General features: G+C 39.3%; 1 long non-coding RNA gene across 1 annotated transcript in view; it reads left to right on the top strand.

The window, feature by feature from the left end:
• LOC132028831 (uncharacterized) overlaps positions 1-27,252 on the top strand; it is a 123,870-nt gene extending 96,618 nt beyond the window's left edge. The window contains exon 3 of the long non-coding RNA XR_009407562.1: positions 23,510-27,252. This is a non-coding gene — a long non-coding RNA (uncharacterized LOC132028831). The remainder of the gene's footprint in view (positions 1-23,509) is intronic.
• The last annotated feature ends 77 nt before the right edge of the window (positions 27,253-27,329 follow it).

Genomic DNA, 27,329 nt, shown 5'->3' with positions numbered 1-27,329 from the left:
GATCACAGTAGACAGAGAGACAGACAGAGAGAGAGGGGGAAACAGGCTCCCCACCGAGCAGAGAGCCCGATGTGAGGCTCGATCCCAGGACCCTGGGATCGTGACCTGAGCCAAAGGCAGAGGTTTTAACCCACTGAGCCACCCAGGCGCCCCGACTGATGACTTTCTACACGTGCATGAAGTCCCATGACCAACACACAGTCATGGTATAGAACACTTCCAGTACCAGAGATAAGACTCTCCCTCCCGCCCCTATTCTAACTACTAACACCATAGATACCTCGGCCCATATTTGACTTCATATACATTGACTCATGTAATATATATGTTTTTGTATCTGCCTTTCACTAAAAATATTGCCTGTGAGATTTATCGATGTTGTTCCATACAGCAGAAATTTATTCTTTTTTTCAAACTTTTAAATAACTGTTTACTGTTCTAGCATATAAGTGTACTACCCTTTTTAATCCATTTTCTCATAAATGGGTATTTGTTTCCAATTTGAGGCAGTTGTGAATAAATTTTCAATTTTTTTTTTTAAGATTTTATTTGTTTATTTGACAGAAAAAGAACGCACAAGCAGGAGGGGGAGTAGTAGTAGCAGTAGTAGTAGTAGTAGTAGCAGTAGGCCGAGGGAGAGGAAGAGGCAGGCTCCCCACTGATGTGGGGCTGGATCCTAGGATCCTGGAATCATGACCTGAGCTGAAGGCAGACACTTAATCCCCCCAGAGCCACCCATACACCCATCTATGAATATTCTTTTACATGTATTTTGGTAGACATAAAATCCCGCTTTTTTGAGGTATACAGCTAGGAGTAGAATTGGTGACTCGTAGAATAGGTGTGAATTTAGATTTAGTAAGTTCTGCAAAAGCGGTTTTCCCAAGTGGTTGCCTCAAGGTATACTTTTATCAATTAACAACATGTAAGTTCAAATTGCTCATAATTCTCACCAAAACTTGATATGGTCTTTTTAATTTAAGCCATTTTGGTGGTTTTACAGTGATTTCCCATTGTCATTGGTGACTGGTGATGTTGAGTGTTTTTCCCTATGCTTATTGGATATTTGGATGTACTCTTTTGTGATGTTTGTTTTCAAGTTTTCACTTAATTTTTACTTTAGGTTGTCTTTTATTTATATGAAGAAGTTTTTTGCATGGTCTCATAAGTATTTTGTCAGATATCTGCATTATAAATATATTCTTCCTGTGTGTGTCTTTATCTTTCATTCTCTTCATGGTGTTTTTTGATGAACCAAGTTCCTTAGTTTTAATAAAGTCCAATATATCCATTCTTTTAGGATTAGGGCCTTTGTGTCTTTTAAGAAATCTTTGCTACTGGGGTGCTTGGGTGATTCAGTGGGTAAAAGCCTCTGCCTTCGGCTCAGGTCATGATCCCAGCGTTCTGGATCAAGCCTCACATCAGGTTCTCTGCTTAGCAGAGAGTCTGCTTCCCCCTTTCTCTCTGCCTACTTGTGATCTCCATCCCTCTCTCTGTCAAATAAATAAATAAAATCTTAAAAAAAAAAGAGAGAGAGAGAGAGAAATCTTTGCTACTATAAAGTCATGAATATATTTTCTTATCACTTCTAAAAGCTTAAATATTTTATATTTGGGTCTATGGTCTACCTTTAATTAATTTTGTGTGTGTGGTGTTAAGCAGGAGTCAAGATTCATTTTTTTTTCCCCCTATGGGTATTCAAACAAAATTGTCTTTAGTCTTCATTGGTCTCCTGCATATACCGTGCTACATACAGTCAAAAATCACACACACACACACACACACACATCAAGGGAAAAGCAACCTATTAGCAAGAGATAAGGCGGTCAACAGAAGCAAACGTGAAGAGTGATGCTTTAGGATCTGACTGCGAGTTCTCTGTCCCTGGGTGCAGTTGCAGACAGTTAGGCATCCCTGTGTGATACTGGGTGTCTATCTGGCTTTTTAATGGAAACTATGATGTCAGTTATTGTATTTTTTCAAGGACATTCAGTTTCTGCTGTTAAGACTCCTCCAATCTTCAGATCCACTTGGGTGTTTAAAATCTCCTTTCACTTGCTATGGTAAATGGTAGAGCATTTGACTGCACTTGCTATGGTAAAAGGGAGCTATTGGTCTAAATTTTTTCTTTCTAGTATTTCAGTGGTATGTCTCACTCCTCTTAAATGGAGAGAATAATGCAACTTACCTTACAGTGTTGTGGGAGTTAACTGAATTAAATTAAATGAAGCTTTTATAATAATGCTTAGCACATGATAAGTGCTCAACAGTCAGTAGCTATTATTAGTTTTCTCTATTCAACCCATTCAGTTATGATTCCAATTGCTTTCATCTTCCAAAAAATGAGTAGACCTGTCCCCGTAGCTACTCTGTCTTCTTTCACATTCTCTTTGTTCTTTTAAATATGTTTGTTGTAATCTTTACAAGATCTGTGGAGGAATTTGATGTAAAAACATGTTTCAATCCACATACATAACTAAAATTCACCCAACTATAAATTTAAAATTTAAATTGCTGCAAAGACTCTCTTTATAATTTTTTAGGCCATGACTGTGTAATCACTCAGGTAGATGATTCTAGTTCAAAGATTTCTAGCTCTAAGATTCCTTCCAGCTTAAACATTTTTATGAATTGATGACATAACAAATCATGCCCATGAAAATGGTGAATTCTGTCTTTCTAAAGAAAACTCAGATCATTTGTTCACAATATTTTCTCCTTTTTCCAGGGTATCCGTCTTCCTACCTGATTGGATATTGGTTGGTTGATTGACAGGTGTGAAAAACACTTGAGGGAAGCTCTTTGACAAGGACAGGAAAAGCTATATACATTCCTTGATCAAATTTAAATACCCTTAAGCAACCTCCATTAACCTTGAACACCCCAAGCTGTTCCCTCAGGCTCTACAACTTACTCAAAGCTCAAACCAAATTTAGTGTGAGAATGAGTCCATCCACCAAAAAAAAAAAAAAAAAAAAATGGGTTAGTATTGTTTCAATGAGTGCAAAAGAACTTTGAAAAAAATAATTTCTATAACCATATTTATGACATTAGTACCAAATTGTGTATGCATATTATTTACACTGAATAAGTTATAGTAAACAGGCTAGTGAAAGATCATATTATTTTACTCATTCACAAGAAGTATAATATTCACAAAGTGAAATAACATTTAGGTTTATTGTTTGTTGCTCCTTTATCAGTTAAAAACAATTGATGATTGTTTCATCAATTAGTGACCTAAAATCTAGGGATCTTTATTAATTTTTCTCATAAACATATGGCAGTTGTGTAATATTTTCTAATTGTGTATATGTGCATACATGTATGAGGTATGTATGTTTGTGTGTGTGTGTGTGTGTATACACACACGTATATTTAAGTGGGAGGAGTTGGAAGGAAGGAAGAGAGAGAGAGAAAGACAGACAGACATTAGACAAAAAGTCCCAGACTCAGCTGAGTTTGATTATTTAAATGTAGATTGGACCCATTCAAAATTAAATTCAAGTAATTTTAAGGTGGATTGGGGAAATACAAAATAGAATAGTGGAAGGAAGGCAAAAAATATACATGGGGAGACTCCCATAGTAGTTAGCTATTTTAGACTGTGAAGTGATATCCCACGAGAAGCCAAGAAGCCTCCATCACTTGAATCATTTAAAATTGGACTAGACTAAGCTTAGAAGAATATACCATTGGGAGTAATCATGCTTTGACAGAGAAAGACAGAGATCTTTTTCAATTCTAATTGCCATGATCCCGTATAATTCAATTTGAAATGGCCTTGCTATTCTAATTCACAAAGATCCTATTTTTACTAACTCTTTCTTTTTCATAATCCTGCTTCTGGTATCCCTACTCCTCTTTTAGAAGGAAAAAAGAAACCTTCAAACTTGGTTCCCAAGTATTCATTGAATTACACTCCTTCCTTCCGTGTTGGTTGTTTCTTTTTTTTTCCTCTCCCCTCCAGACGGGCTGTTTTGCAGAGTCAGGCACTGCACTCCGGGCTGGGCAGACAGTGATTATCATCACTCTCTGCTTTCATCCATTAGAGCTGGGCGTTAGCAGGTAAGGGGGAGGGAGGGCTGACAGAGAGGTTTTCAAAACGGGTCAGCATAAACGCTTCCAGGAGGCCAATTCAGGATAATCTATTGAAATATGGATCAGAAATATTGCCAGCCGAGGCTGAATGCCTCTCTCTGTGGCATTAAAACCAAAGCAACAGAATGCTTTCATGGGGGGAAAAATAACAAAAGCCATAATTACATGGGGGAGAATTGTCTGTTCACATCGTTTGGGGGTTAATTTTGTGGAATGGTTGCCATTCTGTCTGGGTCCAGCATCTGTCTCAGCCACTTTATTTGTTTTGAGATGCTTCAGGGGTAAGGTCCCTGGAGACTTGAGTCCAGGAGGCCTTCTGGTTTCCAGGAGCCAATTTGTGACAAGATCAAAGGGGTCTGTAATCCCAGGAGCCTGAGTTACACTTTGGAATTTACAGGTGTACCTCGTTTTACACAGCACATACATGTTTGAAATGTATTGGAGAGTACGCTTTAGTGAATTGAATTTTGTTAACCCTCTCCTACTTTCAACTGGCAGTGGCCTCTGATCATTTAATTAATGGTCAAAATTGAAGTGGAGCCATGCAATGTGTCTTTATAAGCTAAGAATGCTTTTTGGGATATAGTGTATCAGGTATCAGTGTTTTATGGGCATCTCGCTTCCCAGGTAGTTTTTATTCAACAGTTTCTGAAATGGAGTACTAAAACCAAAACCAAAACAAAAACAAAAAAGAAGAAGAAGAAGAGGAAAGAGAAGAAGAATGAAAGAAGAGAAAAACAGAACTCTGAAAATCTGAAGTAAAATTTCCAAACATTGTCAGAACAGTACTTCGTTAACATCCAAAAACTTATATATAGGTAATATTCAAAATACAGAGTGATAACAATTTTCCCACTTTATCTTAATAACACCAATTCTTTATTTTGATATTTCAAACATACTGAAAAATATAAATAGTAATACAATATTCATTACCCATCACTCAGATTTTCTTTATTGTTAAAAAAAAAAAATGTAAACACACACAGTTGAAGTATATCTAAACCCTTTCCTGGTGTTATTTGCCTTCCTTTTTCACCGGAATAACTCCTATCCTGAAGTAGGAATCTATTCTGCCCACCTATTGTCTACATTTTTACTATCTGATTATAAATCCATAGTGGGTCCATAGATAGTATTTTTGTAAGTTCTTAAAATGTTCATAAATGATGGTATTATACATCGATCTTTCTTCTTTCATTCGATATTTTGTTTTTAAGTTCGATCCATATCAATGCACATAGATAAAGGTTTAAATAAATTTAACAGGTACAGGAGTCCCATCATTATTTACTTTAGCCATTCCTCTAATAATGTCTTTATGTTGTTTCCAATCTTTCACTACAATTGACTGTATAGCACATCTCCTTGTGTACAAATGTTCAAGTTTCTTTAAAGTTTACAACAACAATCGGAGGTTCTGCGTCTAGGACACATGCATCTTCAGCTTTCCTAGATACTATGAGGTTGCTCTCCAAATTTAAATCTCACCAACTAGATCAGTCAAATTAATCAATCTTTTCCTTTATGATTTTACTTCCTAAGCTTGGTTTAAGAACTCCTTCCTTCTTTATAAATGATAAAAAGATATTTATTTTATGTCCACATTTATGTCTTTAAACCACTGGAATTCATTTAGAATATTTTTTTCGGAAGTATGAGAGGTAGGGTTCTGATTATATTGTTTTCCGTATGGATGGTGAAGCTACTTCAAATGCCTGGTGGTTTTTATGGTCACCTCTGCATGCATCAAAGTCTGATATAAGATTAGGTGCTTTCGGGACGCCTGGGTGGCTCCGTTGGTTGGACAACTGCTTTCGGCTCAGGTCATGATCCCGGAGTCCGGGGATCAAGTCCCGCATCGGGCTCCTAGCTCCACGGGTAGTCTGCTTCTCCCTCTGACCTTCTCCTCGCTCATACTCTCTCTCACTGCCTCTCTCTCAAATAAATAAATAAATAAATCTTAAAAAAAAAAAACGATTAGGTGCTTTCATTCACTGATAGGTCTGGCTTCCTTTCCATTCGTTGATAGGTTGATCTTCCCCTAACACCACATTATTTTAGTTGATATAGTGGTACATTGATTGTGATAGCTAGTGGAGCAAATCCCTGTTTCACTTTTTTTTTTTTAAAGATTTTATTTATTTATTTGACAGAGAGAAATCACAAGTAGACGGAGAGGCAGGCAGAGACAGAGAGGAAGGGAAGCAGGCTCCCTGCTGAGCAGAGAGCCCGACTCCCTGTTTCACTTTTTTTCTTCAAATTTGTCTTAGCTATCTTTGGACCTTTGTGGTCTTACATGAATTTCATAATCAGTTTTTAGAAAATCTTTAAAATGATAAAGTGGTAATTAAAATGTGTAATATAATCTATTCTTATATCAAATCACTAAATCTAATTTATTGCTCATTAGTCAATATTAATGATATCCTGCCATGTCCTGACACTTAACTTCTTTGAAAAATAAGCTTATTATGTTCCTTTTCTTCTACAAATAATTACCATCTCTCGATTTCAGTAATTTTCATGTCATGCTCATTCTCCCAATTCTTGGGCCTCTTAAGATCCATTCCTGCACCAAGGTAACAGAGTCAGTCCTTCCTGATGCCCTATTGTGAGAATAGCTTTGTAAATGTAACTGTCTCTCTGAGTCCTCCTCTGTTTCCCATTCCAATACATTCTGCAAAGAGCTTGAGAAGCAGCTGTTTTCCTGGTTTAATCATGCCACTTTTACGCCCAAGAACTTAAACTCTTGTATGCCATAGGTCTTGAGTGACCCTCAGAGACCACACATCCAGTTTCACTGGTGAATGACGGGAAGTCCTGGAGAGGATTTGCTCTGCTTGGACTCACAGAGCTATCAGGAGAGGAATTAAGACTTAAAGATGAAGCTTAGTCTAGAACACAGGTACTCTGACTCCTGAACAATTCTCTTTCTACCTTTTGCTCTCCCCTCCACTGAACCTTCAGATATTATTTCCCCAATGATGTCAACACTGCATTGATTTTATTTCATATAAATCCCCCAAAGAATTTCCCTTTCTTAGTCTTACCTCGAAATGTGACTCATTCCTTCCTACTGCTTCAGAAATACAAGATTTTACCCTGAAATTCAGTCTCCTTCCTTTTCACAGGGCTATGTCTCGCCTTCTTGGAAACATTCACCTCCTTCAGGATCCTGAACTATTGTTACCATTATCCCTTCTCCTAACGATGATGATAAAACCAAGACTCATTACACACCTGCCATGAATCTAGCTCTTGAAAGACCTGGCCTCCCCTTGCTTTGCTCCGCAGATGCAGGATTTGAAAGCCAGAGAGATGAAGTCATGCCCTGGGGGTCCACACTGGGGAATAGAACCCTGGTCTTTAAAAGTCCAGAGCCCCCAGAGCCCGCAAGTTTGCCACCTTGTTCTGTGCCTCCTAACACTAAATATTTGGCACTTTTTGCCCTGGCTTACTCTCGAGTTCAGTGGCCCTTACTCTTAGCTGCGTTGGGTGTATTCTTGAAATCAGTCACTTACAGTGTTTGTCATCACTGAAAGCTCTTGCCTTTCAACCAGACTATGTATCTTCTGAATATAGGATCATTTAAAACTTTCTTTAGATTGCCCTCTCCCCTCAAAGCACCTACTATGAAGTTCTGATGTGAGCCCTCCTATGACTAGTAAGGGTGCAGTTAGCCTGGAGAGCCTCTCACAACCGTCCAAGAAGCTTCTATGTTGAAAAATCTCCCATTAAAACTGGGACCACTAGTTGTTATGACAGCGTAAAGAGATTGCCACTGAGCGAACATATTTACTCTATATTTTAGCACAACAACTTGTTTGCTATTACATAGATAAGGTCCAAGAAAAAGCTCTCTGATTCATCATTATTTATAGTTCCCTTAGCCAATATTATATGCTGTTAATTAGAAACAAATTTGGCCTATCATGTGAAATGCATTATAAATCATTCTGAGTGACTTTTACTTTAGAAGTGATTTTGTGAGAAGAAAACATAAAAGCATATGAAATTGCTGAGATGAAGAAAATGCATAAATATAATGCAATTTGAGGCCCACTATTCACAATGCTTAAAGAGTATTTTCCACGAGTTTGAATGAGAGCACTCTGTGGTGTGGCAGGCTTGGACAGGGAAGAAAGCCTTGTCCTCTCTCGACTTCATTTTGAACAATCATCTTCGAGCAGTGAATAAACAGGGCATGGATCAATTTTCAAAAGGCCTAGTTAAAAGACACCTAAAAAATTTTAACATTGTTGGGCTTTTTATCATAAAATTTACAAAACAAACTTTTAATATTTAATAGACTTTATTTTTTTTTAGAGCAGTTTAAGTTTTATAGGAAAAGCTAGCAGCAAGCTCCCATATACACCCCTCTACCCACAGACCTCTATGTGCCCTCCCCAGATTCCCCTATTATGAACATCTTGCATTGGTGTGATACATATTTTACAATTAATGAGTCAATACTGATACATTATTGTTAGGTGAAATCTATAGCTGACATTTGTATTCGTTCTTCATATTGTACCTTTGACAGGTTTTAGCAAAACGACATGTATCCACCATTGCAGCATCATCAACACAGATTTTATGTTAAAAAAAAAAAAAAGAGAGGTGCCTGGGTGGCTCAGTGGGTTAAAGCCTCTGCCTTCGGCTCAGTCATGATCCCAGGATCCTGGAATCGAGCCCTGCATCGAGCTCTCTGCTCAGCCTGCTTCCCTTCCTCTTTCTCTGCCTGCTTCTCTGCCTACTTGTGATCTCTGTCTGTCAAATAAATAAATAAAATCTTTAAAAAAAATATATATATATATAAAAAGAAGGCTAGAAGATACCATTTTGAAATATTTAGCTGCTGAAACAAATAAACTCAAACTCAACCAAAAACGTAGTGAACTTATTCTTTATAGTTCCTACCAGATGGAAAAGCAATACAGTAAAAATTAAGTAGTCTTTTCTTTGAAAATTGTAGTTATTTTGAAAAACAGTGCTGTCAAAACAGCAAATGTGAACACCACATAGTCTAGCTCATTCTCTTTCGTGTACTGTTCTCAAGGTTTGGTGTGAATACTTCATGGTTAAAGTATGTCTTCCCTTGAGGATCACATAGCCATTTAATTTCTGTTCTGGCATTTGGCCTATTGTGTTTATGAGGTTCTATTGAGAAATGGAATCGATGACTTCTTCCATAACCACAAAGAAAAATTGAAAGTTACTGATTTCAAACCGCTATTATAACCTTTCATGTTTTTCTGGAAAAATGTTTTCTTTCCAAAATGGAAACAAAAAGCAAAAAAAAAAAAAAAGAAAAAAAAGAATTCCCTATTAAATGTCTAACCATTCAGTATCAACCCATCTTTCAGTATGTTGAAATTTCAACTCAGACTTAGCCAGAGGAAGGCTGGAGTTTCCCGTCTTTAGTTTGGAATCTACCGGATGTTGCTGCCTGGCCTGATAGATCTCTATCAGGTTCCTGCTTGTTGATGCATCATTGTCAAGGAAAGGAATGGATTTCACATCTAGGGTCAACCCCATCTACCCCCCTCCGCCCGACCCATGGCCACTTTCTTGTCAGTACAGATTCATGGCTTTTACCTCAAAGACTTCCCTCCCCAGCCCCCACAGTGCCCTGAGGACTTAAATGAAGTCAGCAGTGATGCTTTTTCCAATATCTTTTCCTTTGTGTGAAATGTCATTTTAAGACTTTTTTGGAAGCATCAAAATCCAAGTTGTGATACACAGAATTTCCTCCAGAGCAATGGTTCTTAACTAGGGGCAAATTTGGCCCCCAGGAGATTTGATAATGTCTGGAGATACTTTCCAGTTGTTCCAAACAGAGGTTGGGGAGGGTATTGCTGGCCTCTAGTAGAGAGAGGCCAGGGATGCTGCTAAGCCGTCTGGGGTACACAGGACAGCCTTCCCTGTCAGGAGATCAACTGACACTAGAACTCAGTAGTACTGAGTTCCTGCTCTAGAGGTTTAGTCCTTCAGCCATTTTTGCATTTCAAAGTATTGCATTTGTTGGAATAGCAAGGCATTGGGTCCTGATTTTTTTCAAGTTAATGCCCAATAATAGTGGAAAATAATGTGTGTGTGTGTGTGTTATATTACCTTGCTCAGAAAAAAAGCTACCATGTTTGTAAAGTAGAAAACCTTAGTTGTCACTCAAAATGTAAACTGTCATAAGGGATAAGAGATTAACTGATTCCACTGCCGACTTTTATAGTGTCATTATTTTCCCCTCTAACTACCTCCTTAATATCTTTGCTGACGAAGATGTTTTAAAATGGAAGACAATTAGAGGCTTTTTGTTTATGAAAAATGAAGTGTTCGGGCACAAAAGCGTGCACAGTGGACCTCTTACAGGATGTTTAAAATCTCCTTTCATTAAAAGATGTTCTTAAGTGGCCATTTGTCACTTAATAGGAATTCCTATTGTTTCTACTGTTGTTTTTATGTATAAACACCAGCACCAATAGATTTCCAGGATATCCTTTTCAATTTCACACCCCTTGATTTCATGTCAGGGTTGCCTCAGACGATTTTTCCATCTTAAAATCACATTCTGCATAAGAATACCTGAGAATACTCTAGAAAAGCCATAGGCAACCAGCAGCCAGAGAACCAGATCCTAGGCACAGATGCATTTTGTTGAGTCAGGGAGAGCTTAAATTTTTAAAAATTATTTGCCAATGTTAAAAAAAGTAATAGATTTGGCACAAGAATCTGGATCTCTCTCTCTCTCTTTTTTTTTTTTTTTCCTGAAAAATGGAAAGATCTGGCATTTGGGAGCAGTATTCCTCCATGGCAGCAGTTCCCTGCAAGACAAGAGGAGCTGGACACGTTTGCCACAGGTGGATGCATGCCAGCCTACCTATCCCCCTACCCCCCAGCCTGCTTCACTCTGGCACTTCCATCCTGCCCTCAGCAGCCTTTGGATTTGCAACCCCTGCTCCATTACAACCAAGTTTTCCAAGTGCAAATATGTTTGGTAGTTAGTAGAACCCAATCTTTGGCTCATAACCCAATTTAACAACTCATTTGAAGAAAGATGGAGAGCTGAGGCAATTTGGAAGGTTGGTAGGAAAGGTGATGAGGGGAATGCGAAGCTTGAGCTGTGAGTGAATGCACTAGGAGGGAGAGGTCAGGAAAAGAACTGCACTGGAAAGTGAAAACAGGTTCACTTCCTCAAAACAGCACTGCACAGAGATCTTCTGAGCTTTGGTGAGAAGAAGGCAGGTCAGGTAGTAAACAGGAGGAAAAATCAATGGCCACGTCAGAGGCTCTCTGCCACTGAATTGGCCCACGTATCATCTTTGCCCCAAGTGGTAGTTTCCAGTCCTGGCCTACGTTCTTGAGGAATCACCAGAATTAGAAATGGAATCCAGGAAGAGCTCCAGGAGTCAGTTCAAGGAGGGAGGATGATAATGTGTTGGAATTACGATACAAGGCAAAAGTAGATGGAAAGGCAAAGCCAGTAGAAACCAGGAGTGTCAGATACAGCATTAGGGTCCACAGGGGAGGGGTCAAGCCAGAAGAAAAGTCAGGATAGGGAAGATGTAGATGGTAGTTTCTGGCCTCTGAGTTCCTCTGGGCAAAGTCTGTGATTTGGACAAATCTAGAAGACCCATGGAACTCCTTGTTCTTAATCTGTAGTAGTTTGAGGTCCACGTGTCTGTGAGTCTCCATTTCTTTGTGAACAGTGGCGTTTCATAGACCTTTTTTCTAGTCATCCAAGGTCTGCAGCAAAGCAAGGGGTGGTCTGACCACACAGAACTTTAGGTTACTTCCTTCTCTCCCTGCCCCTGAATAAGACAAACAAGATAAAATCTTGAAGCTGCAGCCTCCAGCTGTGGTCTACAAATGTGAAGGCAAAGGGAAAAAAATCTTGGGGCTATGGGTGTGGGGAGGCAGGAGAATGAGGAAATGAACTGTTTGGAGGGTGTTTAAGCCTTATCTGGTGCAAGAGAATGAAGAAAGGACTAGAAAGAAAGAAGTTTGAGAAAGGAAAAAAGTAGAAGAATATTAAAATTGTTGCTGGAAGGAATCTCAGAAAATAACTCCCCTAGGCTAGGCTGGGCTTTCCCTGTTTAATATGTGTAGAGAGACCATATCATTTACCATCCAAATCTGTACTCTTCCAGGAACGAAAGAAGAAACTATTAGTAATTTTTCCAAGATCCGGGCAGGACCCGGGACTGGCCAGCAAATGTGCGTCAGGTCTCGAGTTAAAGACAAAGTAAAGAACCTCGCTTGAGCTTGAGGGCGCCAGGCTACTGACTACCTCCTAGAGGCCTGGAGGCCTCAGACTGAACCTATTGTGTTATGATGCAGAGAGTGGAGACTCCAGCTCAGTTAGGAGGATGGAGAGAGTGCTTCTTCGTCTCTCACCAAGCCTTGGAATCACCTAAGGACTTTAAAAAAATTACAGATGCCCAGGAATTCACTTTTACTTATTCTGGATTGGGACTTAAAAAAGGTTTTGTTGTTGTTGTTGTTATTGTTTGTTTTTTTTTGTTTGTTTGTTTATTTGTTTGTTTTTAAACTGCCTGGTGACCCCAGTGTGCAAGCTAACCAGAACTCGACAGTTTCTCCCAGGCTTCTAGGTGACCATAGCCTGCTCTTCCCTCTCCCCAGTGTTAGTCTATGTTGACAAGATGGTGAACACGCCCTGCAGCGAGTTTCCTCCCTGCTTCCCCACCCCCACCCCCCAGACCCAGTTTTGGGGCTGGAGGAGGTAGGGGTGGCAGTAAAGTGAGCTTGTGTATTTAAGCTGAGAATGTATTTCTTGCCATGAACAATTGAATATTAAAAAATGAAACAGAACACAACCTGAACAAAACCCCTTAACCAGGGGTATGACAGCTCTTGGCATCACCCAGCTTAAGACTGAGGAAGTCCTGTTTGGGCTAGTGCTTTATTACTATCTAGAGCCACAAAGACACATCTATTACATTGGTGCCATGCCTACTTAGTGTTTGGAGATGGCAACATCGAATCTACCCTCAGACCACAAAGATTTCTCATTTCACCGTATTTCTGGAGTAGATGTTGGGTCAGGGTGCTAAAAGGTGCCATGGTTGTGGCTGTGCCCCAGAGGGACCCACAGAATTCACTGTCCAGACAGTGAAGTAACTCATGGAGCCCAGAGGGAGCTGGCCTGCTTTGAGCTGTTAAAAGGTAAACTGAGGCACATTATTATTATTATTATTATTATTTTAGAAGCGTTTGAGCAGAAATCTATGGGAGAGAGGCAGGACCAAGCCAGAAAAGGTTCGGAGCGCTCTGTGGCAGGAGCTTGGAACCCGTGCAAAAGACTCCTATAAAGAGATCGCAGAAGCAAAGAAAGGAAATTCTTTGATTGGCTATAGCTTAAAGCCTGGTTGGCTGTTTGTGATTGGTTGTCCTTAGCGTTTTGATTTCCCAACCGGGAGGCCTTTCCTGCCTTAGGTTTGGGCTGCTTCGGTAGGCTGCTGGGGCTTTAGAACCAGATCCATCTAAGTTAGGCCTCTTTGTTGAGTTAACTTCCCAGAACTGCCCTCACCATCGTGTCAGTGGCGACACGGCCAGGAGAAACACCAGCGGATAGGCAAGAATTAATGAAAAGCATTTTAAATCCTCATTTCAGCCTCTCAGAAAATCACCGAGGGATTATATAACCCTCAGCCAGGCTTCAGTCCGCCTTCCTCTGTCTTCGCTCTCAGAATCTCTGTACCGCATCCTTTATCAATAGTCCAGGATTTCAATTTCATCTCACATCTCAATACCTAGCGTGGTTCACCAAGGTAACCGTTCCCTATTTCCTTTCTCGCGCCCTCGCTCTCCTCACTCTGCTTCCCAACTCCCTCTTGGAAGCCTTTTCTTCTCTCTCCTCCTCCTTTCTGGGATCCGTTTCTGGGGCTGGGGCTCCTTTTCCTTTAAGATGTAAATGCTGCAGCTCAGCTCAGATTCTAATCAGCACGACAAAAGGCCAGGCCTGAAGCTGTCTGAGCAGCCAGACTCCTTCCTCTTAGAGCCTGGGGGTGGAAGAAGAGGGGGAAAATGCTGGGACTGCTCAAAATTGAACTTATTTGCTCTGTATCTTTGTATGCAGAGGAATTTATATATATACATATATATATATGTATATACATATATATATATGTATATATATATATATATGCATACATACAAGCGTAATTACAGGAGAGCCATAGGTAGGTGTCATGAAATACTGTGGAAGAATTCAGGAATCATTTTGTGCAAGAATGATATGTAGGCTCTAGAAATATGTGCCAGTGGAATGCTTTGAAATTAATTTTTGTTACTGAACACATTTCCAGTATATTAAAAATGAAATTTTCACCAAAGGGATGAAAACTGATTTTGAATATCCCACTCCTGTTAATTTTCACAATAGCAAAACAGAAATTATTTTTTCTTATTTTAATAAGGGTCAGATGTGGGAAGAAGGTATGCACACATTCTTTGAAAGAAAATTAAAATATAATATCTTACAGTTCCATAAGAATAACATAAATACAAAATATAAAAGTTTGCAACATTTTCCTTGTTGCTATTTCATATTAGTCTGCATACACCTCATTACTCTGGATTATTTTGTTTATCATTGTAACTCTAGCACCTAGTATGTGGCCTAAATGAAAGAGGCAATCATTGAACTTATAAATAATACAAGCTGGCTCTGAGCATTTGCTAAGTGCCAGGCACTGTGCTCTAAATACAGAATCCCAGGCGCTTAGATTTTCTGTCATTGGTGTTATGCATAAAAAGGACTTTTCTACTATAATATTTTTAAAGGCTTATATCTTAAAAAAAAAAAATTTTTTTTTTAAAGATTTTATTTATTTATTTGACAGAGATCACCAGTAGGCAGAGAGGCAGGCAGAGAGAGAGGTGGGGGGAAGCAGGCTCCCTGCTGAGCAGAGGAGCAGAGAATTGGATGTGGGGCTCCATCCCAGGACCCTGAGATCATGACCTGAGCTGAAGGCATAACCCTCTGAGCCACCCAGGTGCCCCAAAAGATTTATTTCTTTGAGACAGATTAAGAGAGAGCAAGAGCATGAGCGGAGGGAGGAGTGGAAGGAGAAGGAGAGAGAATCTCCAGCAGATTCCGGGGTTGAGCCTGCAGAATCCCACCCCACCCCCGACACCCCCACCCCTGGGGGGCTCCATCTCAGGACCCTGAGATCATGACCTGATCCGAAATCAAGTCAGATGCTCAGCCGCCTGGGCCATCCAGGTACCCCTAAGGCTTATTATCTTCTGGTTCTTGAAGATTTTTTTCTTTTCTTTCTTCCTTCTTTCCTCTGTCCCTCCCCCTCACCATCACTCCCTCCCTTTCTTCATTTCTTCCTTCCTTCCTTCCTGTTGTAAATATTCAGACCAGGGCTGCCCAATATAAAACATAATGCTATCCACAAATGTGAGCAACAAAAATTGAATTTCCTAGTAGCTACATTAAAAAAGGAAAGAGAAACAGATAAAATTCATTTTAATCATGTATTTTGTATAACCGAATAGATACAAAATATCATCATTTCAATGGGTAATCGATACAAAAAAAATTTTAATGAGATATTTTGCATTCTTTTCTTTTTACTGAACTTTCAAGATCTGGAGTATGTTTCACATATTAATGTATCTCAACTTAAAATAGCACATTTTAAGTGCTCAATAGCCACATGTGGCTAATGGTTATTGTACTGGACAACACAGTCTTAGATCTTCAAAGCTAGAGATAGAAATTACTAACCAATCACTCTTAGCCATTTTCTGAATAATCCACATTTGCCCTATTTATATCCCAAATGCCTTTTATTTATTTACTGATAATCTAGTACATATGCAGAGTACTCAGTATACATGGTAGAATGAGTGAATGATAGGATGACATTATGATTTATTTTAAAAGGATAAGATACTAAGGAACTTCATTGAGGGGGAGGACTTAACATTAATAATGTGTTGAGTCCCTGACATTAGACCAGTTACGAGATGCACATTATCTCGTGTACTGCCCAGCGCATATTTTATTGAGATTGTGGTGATCAGATTCGCTTTTACAAAGAAATTGAGGCTTAGTGATGTTTAGTAGTTTTCTCAAGGTTACAATCATAGTGAATTGCAGAGCCAGATTTGTAACTACGTTTGTCTGAGTCCAGACTGAATCCTTCACCATCCCATACTGCCTTTTTAAGATAAGACCATCAGGCTAAGGAAATAGCAGAGTCTGTGTTTATTCTATCAAGTTAGAAAAAAGACCATCGCTTATGGTAGTTGTTGACATTTTCTCTCTGATTTCACTAGACAGAGTGGTTTAGTAGAGAGTGGCAAATATTCTTTCATTTTCACAAGGTTTTCAATTTGTTTTGAGAACATTTATTGGAAAGGCATTTAGAAAATTATTTTGTATTCCTTTAAAGATTGCAGGAGAGAGAGAGCACATAATTTGCATTTTGTGGTTTGAAACCTTAAGTGATTAAATAGTCCCACAAAGATATTAGTAGTGGAACCAAGACGTTACCATCATTATATTCCTCGTCTGAACCTCCTCTAACCACCAAAAATGTCCTCTTTAAATTGAGGTTACAAATTAGGATGCTAAATTAAGTGAGTAAGACTCTTCCTTACTTATTCTGTAAGGTAAGCTGCTTGTTGAAAGTCAGAAAATAATGCATTCCTGTGCATATGTAATTGTACAGATAATTGCCTCTATCATTTAAAAATATCATTTGCCAAAATGGTGTCTATGATTAATTATGTACATTTATCATTGAGTCGACTGGGGTACATTATAAAATCCTTTCCCTAAGCTCATGCATCTTTTCTCCCTTCTTGTTTTTTTCAATGTAAGTTATTTAGTAATTCACAATTTTTTGTTGTTCCTTAAGCCATAATTCACCTGCACAGGAACCACCAACAAACTTGCCCTAGGGCTGCAGAGGGCTTGTTTTTTGACTTATGACATCAAGGAATAAGGATGATATTTCAAATCTCCCTTCTTGTTTTGTGGATGCTTCTAAAACTAAAATCCTGGGAGAAGGATCCTTTATCGATATTAGGTACCTCCGTGACCATTTCCTCCGCCTGAAACTGTACAGTGTTGGGCTTCAAAGTCAGATGGCAGTAAGGAAAGAAAAAAATACTTAAAAATAAGAAGGTAAATAGTAATCCTGAAATCCTGACTTATAGAATTTACCTAATGTAAATACAATGTACCTAAGGATAGTAGCAACTGTCCAAGAACAGACTCCATCTTTTACATGAGGCTTTCTGATGGTCTCTCTGTTTCTGCTCTACCCTGGATTCTCAGAAAAATGTCCAGATTGATGCCACTGTATTTTTATTTGTTGAAGCTTGGGAATCCTATTTCCCTGAGTAGGAAAGATGGTTGCTGTCAGCCCTGAACCTGTATCCACAGAATTCAAAATCCCCAAAGGAACCTTTCTCAATCCCAGCTTCATTTATAAATCTAGCAAGAACCTAATTGCTTGATTGACCCCATAATAGTGATGGGGGTATAGTATCTGCTACCTGCTATCTGCTACATGGTAGTGATAGCTTCACCAGGACCAGAAGGATGAGAAAGGAGAGATTCTCCAAAGAAAGAATGTTAGGCAAACAGGCGGTATTCATCTGCTCTAGGACCCAACACTTTGATTGCTTTCTTGTCACTTGAAAAGACTGTATTTTAAGCTCTATGAGGAGAGGGACCAGCTCTGTCTTGCTAACCACTGTATCCTCAAGGCATAGTTCATTATTAGATGCTTAATAAATTTATGAATGAATGAATGTCAAGCTACATAGGAGACAAACTTTTAAGTTTGGTGGCTCAGAACAAGGAGGGCACGGTGTGGGCTAAATGGTGGTGTGCTGAGACAGGTCGGGGAGCCATGTATAATTTGAGGTTGGTACTTTTCTTCTTTAGAAATGGAGAGACCTTAAGTTAGGTCTTGCTCTAGGTTGCAAAGTCTTCTTTAAGCTTGGTTTCATACATTTTTGATGGCGGTTTGTTGGGTGTAGTTTCTCTGCTTAAAACTTCCCAGAGAAATCTTTCATTTCCAAATCTATGAGAGGCACTTGACTTCTGCCCTCTTACCCCAATGCCTTTGTATAACTCTGAAATCTGGTTCCTCATAGAAACCACATGGGAAAACACAGTGTAAAGTACCAGTATGGTATTTTCATTCATTCATTCCATACATATTAACAGAGAGTCTACTCTGTGCTGTGCAGAATGCTAAGCTTGGAAGAGGTGATCCCGAGCAACTGGACTAGAAGAGGAAGCAGACAAAATGCCACACAGATACACAATTTAAATCAGGACAAAGGCAGTACGAAGAAAAGGAGCTCATGTGCTTATTTAGTGCTTATTAGTGCCATGTGCTTATTTGGAAGAGTTCTCCTCTGTTCTGTGTGATCCAAAGAAATTTCCCCAAGGAAGTGACATCTGAGCTGAGATTTGAAGGATGAATACAAGTTAAACATGTGGGAGCCTAAATGTTTCAGGCAAAAGGGGCAGCATAAGCAAAAACTCAGAGACAGGGAAAACGCAGGAGAAGGTCAGAGTGGCTGGAGTGAGTGAGTGTGGGGAGGATTCTATGAGCTGAGGTCAGAGAGGAAGGTAGGGATCAGTTTATGCAGGACTTGATAGCCATGTTGAGAAGTTTATCTTTCCTTTGCAAGGCATGTGAAGCCTTTAAGTGGTGGAGGGTGACGTCTGTTTTCCCTCTGGAATAGATCACTCCAGCAACAGAATGAAGCAGATATTGGACAGGGGTGAGAATGGATGGCTGAGACCAGCTAAGAACCAACTGGGTATAGGAATGAGAAAGTCAGAAACCAATTTTTGCATCTCTAAACATAATACTGAGTCCTCTGTTTTACCAAGTCCATCAGCTAGAAGTTCTCATCTGAGAACGGATGAAGGACTTTATCCATTTGTGTCATGCTAGAGAGCACCCCAGGAAAGGGTGTCAGTGTGTGTGGAATGATCAGATGCACTTTGGGAGTTTGCTGGTTTGGAGGTATGGGAGTAGAGTCATGTAGAAACGTAAATGAGAAGGCTGGGGATGTGGGTCTGATGATAGAAAACAAATCCTAAAGCGGAGGCTTGGGAGACTTCCACAAAGAGACTCTACTTAGAGGTGGGAGTGTGAGGGACTGTTAAAGATGATGTTAGGGGAGAAAGAAGAGATTGCTAAGGAAAACACCTCTCTTTAGGGATGGATATTCATTCCCTAAATACGAAGGGTTCACTATGTACCTGGCACGGGGCTGTGACTCTGAGTCGACAACCAGAAGAAGCTAGATGGAGAAGAAAAAAGAGGAGTCTGAAAATGTGGAATAACAAACAGCAGAGCATAAGAAAGTCTCAAGAAAGAAGCGGGGTCAGTGGTTTAGTTCCTGTGGAGGACAGAAACACAATGTTTGTGAAAAGACAGCTCTGGGCTAGCTGAGCGGTCTCCACGCTAGATGGCACACATTATAAAGCCAGGCTGGCCACCAGACTTAGAGGAAACACATGTAAGGGACTTTGACAAAACCCTCCTCCAAGTTAGAACTTGAAATTATAGGAAGAGAAGACTCCATATATAAAATTTCGCTTTGTATCTCGCTTCCTTGAAGCACAACTATTCTGTCTACAGAAAGAGAGCTGTGCTTTCCTTGTTCTGCCATGGCTGTCAGCCAAAAACAGAGATGTTGTAATTTGAAGTTGACAGCAAGATGACCCTTACAGGGTCACTACAGCTTCTGTCTTGTGGCAGAACCTCCCGCTGAAATATGGCGGTGCCATGATGTTAAATCAATAGTCGTGAGTGATGTGGAGATTTGAGATGAAGCTAAACATAGCTTCCTCTGATTTTACCTTTTCATTTTTCCTACTGGGCACCATGTTCTTAGAAGAAGAATGATTTACTTCTGGGTAAATCATCTGCTCAGGTTTGCTATTCTAACCAAATGACCAAATCCCAAGAGGATCTCAAGGGCCTGAATGTTAATTGTGTTCATTTAGGGTCTGGTGTTTAAGTTTTTGGTGACAAAAAAGAGATAAAATAAAATAAAATTCCACTTGAAGTTTATAAAGTAGTGGACACAAACATTCCTGTTAGAAATATTTGGGAAATTCTGATTGCCAATTAGAGATGTAACGCTGAGTAACTCCGTAATGGGAATCAAAGTCGTAAAAGAATAACATGTATTTGGGCTGAATAACATTCAAAATTTTATTTCCAAGAATTTAAAAAGAAGATGAAGATATAGCTGTTATCTATTTCTGTATAACAAACCATGCCACAATTTTTTGACTTAAAACGGGAACCAATGATTCAGAGCATGAGTCTGTGAGTTGGTGGTTTCGGCTGGGCTCAGCTGTACAGTTCTTCTAGCCTAGGCTGGGAAAGCCTCACACATCTGCTGACAGCTGCCAGGCAGCTAGATAGCTCTGTTTCTGGGGGTTGGTAAGGACAATGGGGCTAGAGGAACCATAGGTCTCTTATCAAACAGAAGGCTAGCTTTGGCTTGTCCACATGGCATTAGGCCGGGTTCCTAGATGAAGAGTGGAAGATTGGGGGCCTCTGGAGGCGTGGATCAAAGTGGGCATAACATTATTTCGTCCATTTGATTAGCTAGAACAAGTCACAAGGGCTGCTCATGTTCAAGAAGTGGAAAAACAGATTCCATCTATTTATGGGAAGGGTGAACTACAAAGTTAAACTGTAACAGGGTAAGGATAGTGGCCATTTTACCGATGATGCATCATTTGTATCCCATTTGTTTTACAGATAGGTAGGTAAAATGTATCATATTTAAATAATACCTTTGGAAGGAAAGGTATTCTCATTTTTTGCTTTGAGGGCGGTATCAAACTAGAACCTCTCTCAAAGTAAACAGGATGAGATTGGGTTAATTGAGTATTTTTGGCATCATTTTTGTTTAACTGCAGAGAAAATCTTCATGTGTTTGGTGGTTGTTAGTCTGGGTATGTGTGACACCACCAATCAGACAAAGCAGAATTTCTTAATGGAAAGGAACACTACCTAGCTGTTGGCCTAGTAATCTTATACAAAGATTTCACAGTTGCCATTGGGAAAAGGCATTTACTTGACAAATGGTGCTATATCTGTTTTTGTCTGCCCAGTTTTAAATTTCTTCTTATTAAAATGGCAAATTCAGGTCCCAGAATAAATTGAACAAATGAAATACATAAAGGGAAGATCACACTTCATCACTTCACTTTGTAATATGTAGACATCTTATGAATGCAAGGACATTTCATGGAAAGAGAGTTTTAAAATTACTTTGTATGCGTATAGAGAAAATAAAACTTTTTGATGTCTTGGCTCAAACTGAATAGGATCTCACTTAATAGCCCATGTAGTACTTTAAGATGATTTATTATTATGCTAATATTGTAATGTAATATTTATTAAGCATTGGAAGTGTGCAGAATACTAGATAGTCCACGTAAAAGATCCTGGTGGATTTCAAGGAAAAGAGCTAAGAAACGCACTCTCCTAATCCACAGAAAAAAAGAGCAATTCAGAATCTAGCCAAACCAATAAATCCTACTTAATTTAATATACAGCATATGTCCAAAAAAAAAAAAAAAAGGGTAGACTAATAGAAATGGCAAGTGAGCATTTCTGATTAGAAGTCTGACATCTTAAGCTCACACTTTTCTCTCCACACCTGAGTTTCAGAAGGGTTATTTCAGTAAAATAGTTCTCATTTAAAAGAAGTTTTGGCCAGTAATCCTCTGCATTATCATCTGGTGTTCTAAGATCACAAGTTATAGTAGTTTCTATAGAGACCAGCTTTATAACTATCATCCCAAACTACAAGATGAACTGCTTTTAAAAAATTATACCTTAACTCTAACTTTACAGCATCAAATAAAATTTATAATGTTGGCATAAAGTATGTGGAAGTCTTAGAGTTATAAAATTGTTTTAAGAGGACAATTCTCCCCCCAAATTAATAGCATATTAGAAAAAAAAAATCATCTCTACTGTGGCCAAGAGAAATGCAGGGAAAAAAACCCAAAGACAATGATTAGGTGACTACAAAGAAAAATGCACATTCCCAAATAGTAGGACTCAAATCTCTCCACTTTTATCTGAAAAAAGTCACGTAATTTGAGGAAAGATTTTCTTAGTTTGCCATAATTCTACACTTTGCTTTGCTTAGCCAGTTTAGATCAGGGTGGAAAAAGTAAGGCCAAAGCTCAAAAGGGGCTTAGAAACAATGTTTCCTATTTCATGAAATCATGCTCACTGAATAAGGGTTTTATCTTTTACTTGTCTTAAAATAGAATTCTCCCAGAAGTTGATGAAAGTCTTAGGTGAAAATTGATTGGGGGTGTCTGGGAGACTCTGTCAGTTAAGTGTCTGCCTTTGGCTCAGGTCATGATCTCAGGGTCCTGGGATCTAACTCCACGTCGGGCTCCCTTCTCTATGAGGAGTCTTCCTCTCTCCCTCTCCCTCTCCCCCTGCTGGTGCTCTCTCTTTCTCTCAATCAAATAAATAAAATCTTAACAAACAAACAAATAAATAAATAAATAAAGTTATAGTGTAGATGTCTATAATTGCCATTGTAATAAAACAAAAGTACAAGCTTTTCTTGGTAATATGCATTCATCTCCATGTATAATCTTTTTTTAAAAAATTTATTTATTTGACAGACAGTGAGCCTGCATGTGCACACAAAGGAGCACAAGGAGGGAGGGGAGGGACACAGGAAGAGAAAGAGAGAGAGAGAATCCTTAAGCAGATACCCCGCTGAGCACAGAGCCTGACCCTGAGATCATGACCTGAGCTGAAAACAAGAGTTAGATGCTTTACAAGCAAAGAACATCGTGTTATTTAATAATTCACAAAGAACATTTTAGGACAGTATACTTTATGCTAGTCGATGGATCAGATTTGCAAAATACAGATACATTTTATTTGGTGATTTTTATTTAAAAACTTGAAGAGGAGAAACAGAGCAGTGAAAAGTACATTCAGTTCAAGTAGTGAAGACAACATGACAATTTCCTAGGGGGATAAAATCACCTACCAATTTCAGTGTTATAGCTGAAAACCGGTCATATAACTCTGTGGTATATAGAATGAAGTTTAGATAATGAAAAGTGATGTGGAAATTGGTTGAATCAACTAGTTCTTGTTTGCTTCTTTTTAAATTACCTGTAAGCACAGAGTCATTTGTAGTACACAGGAATGTAACACATATTTTCATATATGTCTAATTATATGGTTTAGTTGTTTATCAAAACGGCTGCCCAAGTTTCTCTATGTTTAAAAAGTTTGCTCTGTAGATCTTATTTAAACTGTTTTCCAATGGGCAAAACAACAACAGACAGTTCATAAATAAAACATTTAAAAAATGCCTTTTTCAGAATATTGCAGCAACTTATAAATCTCCTACTTATCCACGGGCTTTCTGAGAATGGATGCTGTGAAACAAACTTGAGGAAGCACCCGGAAAGTAAAGAAAGAATGAGCAAAAATGGAAAATTCGTGATGGAAGTTGAAGGTCACAAGACAGAAGGTAGAGACGTGACACTCTATTTAGTAGACAGTTTCTTTGTTTTCCTTTTTTTTTTTTTTTTTACTTTTAGGTTGCACACAGAAGAGACAGCTAGATCAGAAATAGAAAAGGAGCATTTCCTTAGGTCTCCAAGGAGAGGAAAGCTAGCAAATAGTTATTTCTAAAGATTCTGAGAAACCTGTTATATAAACAGGGTGAGGAGGAGCAAAGGCTTTATTAAATAGTTTGGTGATAGAACCTAGGTTTCTTAGGGCTTTGGAATGAATTCTAAATGTTCTAGGAAGATAAATTGCAGGATTAGATGAAATGCCATTTTGCTAGTCATCTGTTAGAAAGTTTTGTGTCTAATTGTTATTTCTTTGATCTTTGTTCTTTAGTTTATTTCCTTTATTATTTCTCCTGGCTATCAGTTCTAATTTAACTACTGTATTAAACAAGAAGTGCTTAGTCTTTGGACGGTGGAGTTTGATTCACGAGCTTGTTTCATTTCTTTGCACGCTTGACACAGCAGAACTCTACTTCAACCCGGAGACAGCTAAGGCAAAAATGAAGTCTAAACTAGTCCAAAAGAGATTAACCCATATTTGAAAGCGAGCTTTGCCCCTGCCACCCCATCTCAGAGATGGTATTCTCTTTCGTGCCATTTGAAAACTACTTTTAAAGCATCACTTCATTTTAATAGAGAGGATCCTAAAGTTCCATTCTCTATTATCAACATTCTTGTCTTGACCGTTAGTTGAAACATTTCAGACAAATAAGTACAGGATTTTCTTTTTTGCCTGAAATACTGAAGTAGTTAAGGTAAAAATAAATCACCTGGATCAGTGATTCTCAGGTTTCTATGCTGCTTAGAATTCCCTGGGAGCTTCTAAAAATCACAGATCCCAGGTCCTTGCCCCTAACAAACCAAAACAGGAAGTGGGGTCCTGGCATTGTTCTTTTTAAAATAGCTCCCTAGGTAGGGCACCTGTGTGTCTCTGCCTTGGTCAAGGTCAAGGTCAAGATCCCTAGGTCCTGGTCCGTAGGGAGTCGTCTTCTCTCTCTCCCTTTGCCCCTCCCCACCTCATGCTCTCTCTCAAATAGATAAAATCTTTAAAAAAAATGCATACATTAAAAAAGAAAAATCTCCCTAGGTGACTCTAATTTGTAGCCAAGGTTAGAACACCAACCTAGATAGTTCAGGCCCCAAAATAATGAACAAGTAAGTAAACAAACAAACAAGTAATCCCATCCCTATTTGTACATTGAGGCAGCACAATTATTACTTGCCACTTGTTTTAAAACCACCAGTGCATTTGGTTGCCTTTAAACCCAAACATTTGTAGATAGCAGTTAAGCCCTTCTACAGTCCATTCTTACCGGACTTCTCAGGTCTCAGCTCCCCACAGCCCTGTACAAATCCTGTTAACTCAGAACCTTCGAACACTCCCTACCTTTTTACTCCTGTTTTTAGCTTGCTGTTTTCTTTCTTTCAGACACCAATCTCATTCTATACTTAGGAGAACACTGTTTATATAAAGGCCAGCTTAAGGGTCATTGACTCCATGACATTGGAGTAATCAGAATATAGTTATTTTATATAATGCTTATTTGCATAAACTCAAATCACTTAAATATTTTCCTGAAGAGACAATGTCACATTCTCTAGTGATGTGAAAGGTTAATAATACCTCTTGAAATTCTCTAAGTATGTATCTATCATATTGCTTAGTTACTCCAATATCAATCATTACTTAGGTGTATCATCCCAGAAGGACACATTTGATTTAGGTTTATAAATTATTTCACATAGACATTTGAATGATGTTTTGAAAGAGTTGCAAGTTCTACTGTCTTATTCCAACTCCCTGATTCATTTTAAGGAAGATCACCATGTATGATTTTTTTTTCTGCTTAAAATTGGACTTTAAGCAAATTAGACTTTAAGCGAATTAGAGATATTGAAAATGTTAGGACATCTATATTCTTTTGATATGTTGAATTTTCACATTTGGAGTATGAGTTTCAAATAGGAAATAAGTGGATATAATTTCTTTTTCTTTATTCCTTTGGCTTTGACGCCACAGGAAGCCAGCTTGCTAACTTCCTGATATCTGATATTTCCCTGACTGAAAAGACTTTTTGATGAGGATCAGCATTTCCCCCAAGACAGGAGTATGAATTTTCTTCTTCCTAAAGATATACATGTCCCTTAAAAGAGTCCAGAATAATTCCTTGCAAAACTGGCTCAGTCATCTGTGCACTTATTAGAGCTACTATCAGAAAGGCTGAGGGAAGAAATGCGTCATCCTGCAAAGGAAAAAAACAAATGTACCCTAGAATAGGCCAAGAACTTGAACATCAGCAAGATTACAGACCAGGGGGTGAAAGTAAATCAAGTTTTAAATAAAAATTTAGTTTCAAAAATAACTGCTTATCCTTTAGTTCCCTGGCTTAAGTTTTCCAACTTTCTCACTGCTGGAATTTTGTGAACTATACAAATGGTAGACAAGTATTTGTGTTAATATTCTGAATTTACTTTTTTTTTTTTTTTTTTTTTTAAATTAGGAAGGTGGTTGCTTTGTTGGGATGGTCTGTCATGGAGACTGTAACTACACAGATTGCAACTTACACCTAGTCGCAAATAGAGAAGTTACTCTCCTAGGACAATTTCAGGATCTCTTCAGGCAGGAAATTTTTCTGTAACTGAGGAACGGCTCAACTTTTAGGCAAGAGCTCATTACGTCCAGGTAATCCCATGCCCTTGTGAGCTGTTCCCTTTCCCTCAAGTCTTTATTGATCTTGACCCCAGGTTCTCCATCGAACTCAATCCCGGCTGAGATGCAGGCAATACCCCCGCTGGGTGCGGACTTCAGGCCCACCACTGGAGGGCGTCTGGACGCTTCCAAACAATTCTGAAGCGTCTGGAAAAGTCTGAGCTAGAAAACTGTTAAAGCGCAGGAGGGAGAACGTGATATTTGATTTTATTGGGCTAATAAGTAAAGGGGAAACAGGAAGGTTTGGGAGCAAAACCAAACCGCTTTCTTTCTTGGGATCAGCGCTTCCCACCGGGGCAGCCACCTCCCTAAAGGGCAGGAGAGAATAATATCATGAAGGCCCGAGCCCTCTGAGCTCCACAAGGGCGAGTCTCCAGAGGGGTTGGTGCCCACAGCGCCGGGCTCCTGGCTAGCTTCCCGGGCGCTGGAGGACGCGAGACGCGTCCCAAGGCGCTCGGACCGTCTTGCTGTCAGGCGATCGTGCTTCCGTGGCCGCCGGGGGCCAAGGCGCTGCAACCCGCTCGAGAAGTCCCGGTACGCGAGGCCTTTCCAAAGAATAAAGGAAGTCCTGCCCGGACCTCCGATTCCTCCCGCAGCGGGTTCGTTGAAAGCATCTACCCTTTGGGGGGAGTGAACAGCCGACCAGCCTCGGCTGGCTGAAATGTAAAAGGTGTAAGGTATTTCTTACGGGCTCCTCGGCCGCATTCATTTCCTTCCTGCTGAAGGATCGCGCTGAATTGTAATGACTTTACACTGTGATTTTCTCAATTAAAAAATGTGTTTCGGAGCATCACTTTAAAGAGTCGTCTTGCTTCCTGCTCATGCACCTTCTAAGTCCCTGGTAGGAAGAGGAGAGTTGAAAGGCGCATGAGAGACGCTCAGGTTTCCAAGATAACCCAGCGCCGGGCAGTG

This window comes from Mustela nigripes, chromosome 12, assembly GCF_022355385.1.
Source record: "Mustela nigripes isolate SB6536 chromosome 12, MUSNIG.SB6536, whole genome shotgun sequence".
Classification (NCBI taxonomy): Eukaryota; Metazoa; Chordata; class Mammalia; order Carnivora; family Mustelidae; genus Mustela; species Mustela nigripes.
This window is presented reverse-complemented; position numbering and strand designations above follow the sequence as displayed.